An 8543-nucleotide genomic window follows, 5' to 3' on the forward strand; every position below is an offset into this window, starting at 1 on the left:
GAGAAAGATCAATGGACAAGATATTGGTACACATCCGTGTAGAAGATACACTGTATCATAGGTTTACAACCTGAGATTATTAATTCATGGAACCATGCTCGGTATATTGTCCATAGACACACGATGTCAAAGGACATGAGAAAAGGCAGAAGAGATCGAAGTGGTCCAATTACGGTTCAGTAATAACTTGACCGATTTGTTTACTTCCCACCTGCACGTTCAGGAAGATCACGCATCAGATGCGTAGACTAAAGAGCATCCACTGAGGTTCACATCAGGGGGAGTAGTACGTGTTGTACTCTTTTTCTTTCATCATGGTTTTGTCCCACTTGGTTTTTCCTGATGAGGTTTTAATGAGGCAACGTGAAGCGTATTACAATCCTGTATGGTTATGGCATCCAAGGGGGAGCGTTATAAATCAAGTGATGAATGACCATAACCGGCCCAAACCCTAGAAGAAAGAGACATAGCCGAAACCCTAGAGAGAGGAAAGAGAGGCGGCCGCATGCCTTCGAGGAGAGAGAGAGGCGGCCACAAACTTTAGAGAAAATGAAATCCTATTTCTTTTTCCTTGTATATGTAATCTTTTCATTTATGTATTTAGTAGTTATCCTAAATCTAGTTGGATTAGGATTTTTAATTTTTTTTTTTATTTCTATCTTGTAAACCTTATATAAAAGATGTCTTATTCATTAATGAAATATATAGAATTCCCGTTATTTTACAACATTCACTAAATTTTCTGAAATTTTTCCAAGTGAGTTTTGATTCTCATTTGGTAAAAGCTGTTTTTCGAAGGAAAAATATAATGGGCTTTGGGCCAGATAATGCTTATGTATCGGTTCTTTTATCAGCCCAGCGACGAAGAAGCTCTTGAAACAACTGCGTTTAAAGAAAGCGTCACATATAAAACGCAGTTTAGGATTCCGCTTTCAATCCCACACACTCTCCCTCGCTCATAATAATCTATATACATGTATGTCTTCTTCGCAATACGTCGAAATCTGAGAAGATTTCTTCTATTCTTCTCCGTTTCGAATTCTTCCGTAGTAATTTGTGTCATTTCACTGATGAAAAACGTATTTGATTACTTCTTCGTCTCGGCATTGATTATTGATCGGCGTTATCAATTTGAGTTTTAGGATTCGTACTGTATCAAATCGCATCGAGTTGTGTAATCTCTTTTCCGCTTATTAATAGCTCCAAGATCGCTTGAACAATGTCTTCCGTTTCAATTTGATTGAACTCGGGAAGCCCTTTGTGGATACAAAAGTGCAATGTTGGAGCCAATCGAAACCAAGCTTTCACCTAAATTTGTCGTGGAATGTTTCACTGTAGTCCTTAAAGTCGACCCTTCTGGTTTTCAATGCAGCTATTCTCAACCTTCAGATTTGTCCACAAGATTACAACTGTCGAGAAGGTAGCTAGCTAGATATCAGGTATATGTTACCTAGCCTTCATTTACTTTGTATTTTGATGTTTTCCACTCATATTAGATATCAGGCACTGGTTCAATGGAAGAAGAATCCGGTCCAACTGTGAATGGCTCTCTAGTTGTAGATATTTTGCGTCTAGTGTCTGACAAACGTCCATTGGATTTTCAGCCATCTGATGTTAAGTCTTGTATGGAGATGATAGATGTAGGAGAACGAAACTAGTCCTTTCATATAAGAACCTGGGAAAATACTGTTAGCCATTGCTAGATACACGTAGAAAGAGGGTAGTTCTTTTTCGTTTGAAATTCTTTGCAATATGGTGTGTATATTTAAGGCATACATACTTATTATCATTGCTGTCTCTTTCTCGGCAAGGTCACAATCATCATTACATGGCAGCACGGTCGATGAATCAAGGTCCTGCAGGCATATATATGCCTCAACATCATTATGGTGGTCCTCCGATGCATTAGAAAGAGTCCATTTTAAAAGTTGTTTAAAGCCCCTCTCGGAATATCAAACAGATTGATCTGTCCCATCCCGTCCCGTACCGCAGCGGGCTCGTCTTCGAGCGGGTCACGGCGGGTCAGGCCAGCGCGGGCTGCGGTCCTCAAAATGGTTGACCAAATCCGTACCGTAAAACATGTAAGCCTTTGCCGATCGGCCCGCGGGACATATAATTACAAACGGACATATGGCTCCTGAACGTTTCAAAACATGATTTAGGACGATTTATCAGTTTCATGACGCATTAGTAAGTGAGTTTAGTCGAAGATTGAACCGGATAAGGTAATACACTTGTTAATTGAAGATTTTAATTGGATCAAAGCACTAGTTTATTTACTTTTGTTAGACTTTAACATTTTAAAAATAAATAATACTTTAGCTGCTGAATCCAAATATTATAACTCATAAGTTCATAACAAATGCTTTAGTTTTCTAAATCCAAAATTAAATAAAACCAGTATCAAATCAAAGATGCTAATCCCAAAAATAAATAAAAAGAAAACACCAATCACACTTCTTGTTCTTCATCTTTATCACCAACAAGCAACAAAAAGATGGAGATTTATCTTCTTCACCATCAACTTCATCTTCTGCGAATAAGAATAAAAAAAGCCAGTTAAAGATATATTGAAACCTAAAACTCCAAAATGTATGATAATGTGAACAAATACATATAGGCAAAACTATGAAGAACCCATTGCGGGAACTATATCTTCTTCTTCAGTGGAAAGTGAGTTTTCAAATTTTTTATGATGACTCGAAGAAGCTTCACCGGTGCAGATCGAAGAAGCTTCACCGGTGCAGATCGAAGGCGCTTGGGAGACCGGAAGCATCATCGACCCTGAAACCACCGTCACCGGAGCTACCTAACGTCGAATCGCCTTCTATCTCTCTCTCTGTTTTAGGTGAAAGAAGAAATGGGGACTTAGAGTTGCGGGTCTTCAAAATCCCACAGGTTAACCTGTAGCCCATCCCGCTTTCGACCCGTCTCGCTTTCGACCCGTCCCGCTTTTGACCCGTCCCGCTTTAGACCCGTCCTGCGAGGCCCGCAATTTTGCGGCTTATCAAATGGAAGCCCAATCTCGTCCCGCAGCAAGCTTTTACGGGCCAGGCCCGCGGTCCAGCTCCTTAATTGCCATCCCTACTTACCTACCTCCCGTTTAATTTAGTTTTTGTCTCGTTATGTTTATGGAACACACACTTGTACTCATGTCCAAAAGACCATTATCAGACCAATTCGGTATTATCATCAATGATCATTTTATCCAGTGTCATTACTGCCATTTGAATCTACCAACTACCTTACTGGTCACCCCCGCTCGAAGTTAATGCAATAGAGGCGAATTCTCTATATTTGACTTCCTCAACTCTGAAGTTTGATTGTTATAATCTTTCCAGTACTATTTCACGGTCCCTATTTGACTTTACTCAACTTGCAAAGTACGAGATGGCTCATCGATACTCTCGATCGGAAAAAGGGAAATGGACAGCAGCTCCTATCCCGGCCAAGCGCCCCCTTCTTCGCATTCCGGCTACTGATAATAATGGCCTAATAGCAGCTAACAAGCTTACTCTCATAGGCCGACTAACAAATCCGATTCTACAACGCACTCGAGCCGTTATTGACTTCCTTCCTCAAGTCTGGAACCTTGAAGGCAGAGTCGAAGGGAGAGAGCTTGGCCCAGAAAAGTTTCAGATGTGTTTCCAAGCGGAAGATGACCTGGAACGTGTTCGCCTTAAGAGCCCTTACCACTACAAAAGGTGGATGCTCATTCTTCAAAAATGGGAGCCTATTATCTCTGAGAACTTCCCTTCTACAATCTCCTTTTAGATTAGAATCCATGACATCCCTCTCCACTACTGGAACGAAGGCACCATCACTACAATTGGTGATGACATTGGCTTTATGACTGATAAAGTCGTTGATGAAGCTAAATTCCGAGTTGAAGTTAATGGACTCCAACCGCTGATAATGGGAATGGAGATAGAACTACCATCGGAGGAAGTCATCGCGGTGGAGTTTGAATATATAAAAATCAAAAAGTCTGATTGCCCAATTCGGGACAGGAACGTACCCCATGTTAAGGATCGTAAGTTGGGTATCACTCAACGACTGCACTCCAACGTATCGAGGCAGACAAATGGAGGCATGATGACAGAAGAGGCTATAAACGCCCATCAACGGAAGTCTGGTACCCCTCAGAACGATATGAGGATCGACCCTCTCGGCGCCATTACTCTGAACATAGAGACTACTCTCACTTCCCCATAGATTCGCTTGCTCCTCAAAAAAGAAACGGTGAAAGAGGACCATCGCATCACAGAACTAGTGACTCCAGAGACTCTCGATCCTCAAGAGGAAACAATTCGAGAGTTCTCTCAAGCGGGGTTGTTATCAGGCATCAAGACATTCAAGTGGATCAAACTCCTTGCCCTCCGATCAACAGACCTACAGCTCTTTGGTCTTCTGGCTCCTTACTCTCCCATACACCTTCTCCACGCAACCTACGGGAGAGGCTCGAGTACCCTAACGAAAGGGTCTCATCAGGAGGAACATCAGCTCCCAATTCTCGTGAAAGATGATATGCTCTGGAACATGTTACTGGTATGGAACCAGATCTTCGTACTCACATCTCACCTCGTCCTGGCTCTAGCTTAAATTCAGATAGGCTTCAAGAAGTGAATATTCAATATGATGTCTTAGATAATCACCAGCATGTCAGTCCTATGGTCCATATAGGTTCCTCACAACAACATCGCATCTCTGCGACTCTTCGATTGAGTGATGCAGACGCAAATGATGCCGGTCCGAGTAACGTTAGAGCTAACCCCTCTACCTCTCTTACTACAAAGCCAGCGGGTAAAAAAAGAGTCACCAAAGCTGCAAATAAGACAGCTACCAAGAGGGTTACTAAGAACGCTCTTCCAGGAGTTAAGATCAAGAATGATACGGTGACTAAGTCAATAATACCTCCTCGTAAGAAGCAACGAGTAGACCATGACTATGTACCTTGTAATAAGGCAACTACCAGCGATACATTATGTGCTTCATCAAAGAGAGGTGGCTCGGATTTTTGGCCCCCTCCTCCTTCTCTTCCTTAGTAATCATGAGTTGGAATTGTCGAGGTTTGGGAAACCCCTTGACAATTCGACGTTGCGGGAGCTCTATCGCACAAAATCCCCGGATATAATGTTTCTCATGGAAACCAAGAACGATGACGAATTTATAAAGAAGAAAACAAAGGATTTCCATTACACAAACTACTTCTCCATTCCTCCTATCGGCCTAAGTGGAGGCTTAGCGCTACTATGGAAAGATACGGTTGATGTAAAGGTTTTGGAATCTCTTCCCAATCTAATTGATACGGAGGTAACGTTTAAAGGATCCCCCTCCTTTGTTTCCTTTGTATACGGAGCCCTGCTGTAGAAAATCGCTCTGCGTTTTGGAGTTTTGGAGCAAGATTTCTCAGGTTGGTTTGGACAGGTTCCCCATGGCTTTTATCTGGTGACTTTAACGAGATCTTGGATAACTCGGAAAAGGTTGGAGGCCCAACCAGATGGGAAGGCTCTTTCACAGCTTTCAGATCCTTTGTTTCTCAGAACGGCCTCTGGGACTTGAAACACTCTGGTAACAAATTGTCTTGGAGGGGTAATCATTAGTCCCACTTCATCCGCTCGAGACTCGACCGCTCACTTGTTAATTGCGCCTGGAATGAGCGATACCCCATGGGAAGGAGTTGTTACTTAAGGTTCGAGGGGTCCGACCACCGTCCTCTTATGACATACTTTAGGAAGCCTGGACAAAAGAGACGGGGCCTCTTCAGATTCAACAGAACACTTACCGAAAATCCAGAGATGGAGGGAGTTATCGACTCGGCATGGAACCACTCCCCGCTAGCCTCTGTTATAGAGAAACTGAACGCCTGCAGAAGAGGTATTATTAACTGGGCAAAGGAACAAAATGAAAAAAGCAACCTCCTCATTCTTAAGACACAAACAGCGCTTGAAGATGCTCTCTCTGCGGCGGTCCCTGACTCTCAACGTATCGACTCACTCACTGCAACTCTAAGCTTAGCGTACAAGGAAGAAGAACAGTTTTGGCATCAACGGAGTCGAATCCAATGGTTAAAGAATGGTGACCGTAATACTGGATTTTTCCACGCTATAACAGGACAGTGAAGGATGGTGAATTCTTTCTCTGTAATAGAGGATGATAACGGCAGGGAAGTACGTGAGGAACCGCAAATTGCAGCGGTCATAGAGGGCTATTTCGAGAAAATATTCACTTCCACCAACAACACAAACTTTTCGGCTTTAACTACTATCCTGTCCAACAAAGTCTCTGTTGAAATGAATGATTTTCTAACCTCTATCCCGAGTGATTCGGAGATTCACCAGGCTGTCTTATCGATCAATGGTGGGAAAGCCCCGGGGCCTGACGGCTTCTCGGCAAAATTCTACCAGTCATACTGGCATATCATCTCGAAGGACTTCTGTAGGGATATAAGACGGTTCTTCAGTTCTGATACGCTTCACCCCCAACAAAACGAGACTCACATTTGACTTATACCTAAGATACCTGGCCCACGATCTGTGTCCGAATACAGACCTATAGTGTTGTGTACCACACACTACAACATTATTGCTACAATCTTGTCGAAGAGACTGAAACCGTTTCTACCTGAGCTCATCTCAAACTCTCAGTCTGCGTTCATTGCGGGTAGGGCGATAGGAGATAACGTCCTAATCACCCACGAAATGTTACATTACCTGAGGACTTCAGAAGCAAAGAAGTTTTGCTCAATGGCGGTCAAGATGGACATGAGCAAAGCATACAACCGATTATAATGAAGGTTTATCAAATTGGTTCTTACTCACATGGGGTTTGTCGACCGCTGTATCACTTGGGTGATGAACTGTATTGAATCTATCTCGTACACTTTCTTGATCAATGGCACGCCTCAAGGATCGGTAAATCATCCCGTGGAATACGGCAAGGTGACCCTTTATCTCCCTACATCTTCATATTATACACTCAGGTTCTCTCGTCACTCTGTGATAAAGCTATGGAAGACGGATCTCTGTCTGGTATTCGGGTATCGCGACATAGCCCAGCGGTCAATCATCTCCTTTTCGCAGACGATACTCTGTTCTTTTTCAAGTCAAACGCCGCTAGCGTCACTGCACTATCTGGTATCTTGAGCCTATATGAGAGCTTATCGGGTCAGAAAATAAACTTCTTGAAGTCTACTGTTACGCCAGAACGCCCCCTGAAGTCAAGGCTAGGGTAAAACAGGCTCTCTCCATTGAGGCGGAAGGAGGTATCGGTAAATATCTAGGTCTGCCCGAGCTTTTTGGTCGTCGCAAGAGGGATATATTTGCCTCAATAGTTGAGAGGATTCGACAGAAAGCTTTTAGTTGGACTTCGAGATTCTTGTCAGGTGCGTGTAAACAGGTGCTCCTAAAAGCTGTGCTCTCGGCGATGCCTTGCTATGCTATGTCCTGTTTTAAGATCCCGTTGTCTCTGTGTAAGCAAATCCAGTCGGTGCTTACTTGATTTTGGTGGGACTCAAGTCCGAAAAAGAGAAAGATGTGCTGGGTCACGTGGTCTACGCTTACTATCCCTAAGCATGCTGGAGGCCTTGGCTTCCGTGATATCGAAACGTTCAATGACGCATTGCTGGCTAAAATCGGTTGGCGTTTGATCAATGATCTGAATTCTCTTGTGGCCAGAGTCTTACTCGGAAAGTATGCTTGGAATTCCTCCTTTTTGGATTGCACAACTCCCTCCTCAGTGTCTCATGGCTGGAGGAGTATACTGGTGGGAAGAGAACTCCTCCGGAAAGGTCTTGGTTGGAATGTAGGGAACGGAGAGAGTATCCGAGTCTGGCAAGACCCTTGGATTAGCTGCGACAAACCGATCACCCCCATGGGACCACCAACGAAGGCTCACTCCAACCTCAGGGTTAGTGATCTTCTCTGCCCCCTAACTAATCAGTGGGATAAAGAGAAGGTAAAAGAAGTCTTGCCACAATACGAGAATCAAATCATGAGAATCTTCACTAGCTCAGCTCCTTCATTGGATAAGTTTGCTTGGCTTCCTGATAAGTCCGGAGCCTATAACACTCGTTCAGGCTATAGTGTTGGTATACTAGCTTCTAGAGAAAACCTCACTTCCCAGCAGCCTATCAACTGGATGAAGAATGTCTGGAACATCAAAACAGCTCCTAAGCTCAAGGATTTTATCTGGAGATTGGCCAGGAAGGTTGTTCCTGTTAGTGAGAATCTGGCGACTTGAGAAATTGACTCCTTTCCTTGTAAAACATGCAACGGTGTAGAGGATGATCTACATGTGTTCCTCCATTTCCCATTGGCGAAACAGGTCTGGGAGATAGTTCCGTTGGAGACAAGACCATCCATGATGACAACATCTATCTACGAGTTCCTCTCCTCACTGTTACCAAGTCGTAATCTACCTCCTTCTGGTGTTATAATACCATTGTGGCCTTTGATTCTTTGGAATCTTTGGAAAGCTCGGCCAGTTGTGTTTCGAGAACAGAACATTCTCCGCGATGGAGATTGCTACTAAATCAATCCGTG

Source organism: Brassica oleracea, chromosome C2 (genome assembly GCF_000695525.1).
Source record: "Brassica oleracea var. oleracea cultivar TO1000 chromosome C2, BOL, whole genome shotgun sequence".
Lineage (NCBI taxonomy): Eukaryota > Viridiplantae > Streptophyta > Magnoliopsida > Brassicales > Brassicaceae > Brassica > Brassica oleracea.